Source organism: Bubalus kerabau, chromosome 2 (genome assembly GCF_029407905.1).
Source record: "Bubalus kerabau isolate K-KA32 ecotype Philippines breed swamp buffalo chromosome 2, PCC_UOA_SB_1v2, whole genome shotgun sequence".
Lineage (NCBI taxonomy): Eukaryota > Metazoa > Chordata > Mammalia > Artiodactyla > Bovidae > Bubalus > Bubalus kerabau.
This window is the reverse complement of record NC_073625.1, coordinates 58,815,761-58,818,188: the sequence shown is the minus strand read 5'-3', so window position 1 is coordinate 58,818,188 and position 2,428 is coordinate 58,815,761.

The following is a 2,428-nucleotide window of genomic DNA, read 5'->3' as shown; positions in this document are numbered from 1 at the left end:
GTTTCTTGAGAGTCCTCAGACATGATGAGTATCCCAACCAACACCTCACTACTATGTATGGGATCCAGTAAGTTCTTGTGTCCTACATTCAGAAACTTGACTTTATTTATTTTAAAATAAATTTCTTTATTCTAAAATAATAATATAACTAGAAAGGCTGTAGTTTTCTTCCTACACCTCAGTGGAAAATCTTATACATACTTGAGTTTCCTTACATTGTTACCATTACTTTCACTTTGTCAAAAGAACACTCAGGTCTTATCCTAGTATAAATTATAAATTTGGATCACACATTGTCAAAAAGTAATATATATATGTGTGTGTGTGTATATATATATATATATAATCTCTCAAGTATTACATGAAATAGAAAATTCATAAATTCAAGGCAATAAATTCAAGGCAAGGCTGTTTTTATATGCATTGTAAAAGTACATGACTACTTAAATCCTGGATTTATTATGTTTGCTGAAAAGGAGCTAACCTTGTCAGAGAAATTTTTAACATTTTCTGAAGGATTCTAGAAAGAAATGAAAACTACTAAACAGGAAATTTTATTTGAAAGTTTTGTGCTTGCCTGGGGAAAGTAAAGAAATGGAGGAAAGTGTATGCATATTGAAATGTTTGACTCGCATGAAAACTTTTGATCTCTTTCTTGCCAAAAAATCAGGATTCAAGGTTACATTATGTATGAATACCCAGAATATAGGCATTCACTCATTTGACTGCATTTCCATAAATCTGCAGTCACAAATGTCTAAGCGATACAAGTTTTCCATGTCATATTTGTAGGCAATCATAGCCTGGACATTTTATTCTTTATTTCAGGGAGAAAAATAAGTGGAAATATATAGTTAAAAGAGCAAACTGTGTGTGCTATTTTTAAAGAAACTTCCAAGAGTATCCTGAAATCTATGTAAATGTATTCTGCTGCTGCTGCTGCTGCTAAGTCTCATCAGTCGTGTCCGACTCTGTGCGACCTCGTAGACGGAAGCCCACCAGGCACCTCTGGTCCTGGGATTCTCCAGGCAAGAATACTGGAGTGGGTTGCCATTTCCTTCTCCATTTAAATTTATATAATTTATATATACAGATATGCCAGTCTCCAGGCTTCCTGACGGAGAAGGCAATGGCACCCCACTCCAGTACTCTTGCCTGGAAAATCCCATGGATGGAGGAGCCTGGTGGGCTGTAGTCCATGGGGTCGCTAAGAGTCGGACACGATGGAGCGACTTCACTTTCACTTTTTCACTTTCATGCATTGGAGAAGGAAATGGCAACCCACTCCAGTGTTCTTGCCTTGAGAACCCCAGGGATGGGGGAGCCTGGTGGGCTGCTGTTTATGGGGTCACACAGAGTCGGACACGACTAAAGCGACTTAGCAGCAGCAGCAGCAGCAGGGCATGACAACCCACTTCAGTATTCTTATCTGGAGAATCCCATGAAAAGAGGAGTCTGGTGGGCAACAGTCCATAAGATCACAAAGAGTTGGATACAACTGAAGCGACTTAGCATGCACACACACATGTCTGTCTCTTTTTATTCAAGAAAATACTTAAATTCAAATAATTAAAACTTTTATTATTTTTTTTTTCCTTAAGGTAACTAAAAGAAGTATGTAGATTTACTTTCTGACCTAATGCTACGTTGCTCAAGATTTCTCACTGATAGATCATGCTGCTGCTGCTGCGTCGCTTCAGTCGTATCCGACTGTGCAACCCCATAGACAGCAGCCCACCAGGCTCCCCCATCCCTGAGATTCTCCAGCCAAGAACACTGGAGTGGGTTGCCATTTCCTTCTCCAATGCATGAAAGTGAAAAGGGAAAGTGAAGTCGTTCAGTCGTGGCTGACTCTTAGCGACCCCATGGACTGCAGCCTACCAGGCTCCTCTGTCCATGGGATTTTCCAGACAAGAGTACTTGAGTAGGGTGACATTGCCTTATCCGATAGATCATGCACAAGGTGTTAAAATATTTCTTGCCAGTCCAGGTTAGATGCATGATATTGGATGCTTGGGGCTGGTGCACTGGGAAGACCCAGAGGGAAGGTATGGGGAGGGAGGAGGGAGGAGGGTTCAGGATGGGGAACACATGTATACCTGTGGCAGATTCATTTTGATATATGGCAAAACCAATACAGTATTATAAAATTAAAAAATAAAATTAAATTAAAATTAAAAAAATATTTCCTGATGAAGTAGATGATGAAAAGTTTAATGAACAACAACAAAAGAAAAAAAAAAATAGAGCTATCAAGCCAATACTAAATACTCCCTCTCTTATTTTCTTGATTAAAAATATATAGGTATATCTTCTTCTGACTAAAATGTTAAACTAAGAAGTAATCTTTTGGAAATTGCTGAAATGTATTATAACATTATGGGAGATGGAGGAACACTCTTGAGAGTCTAATACATCTCAAACACAC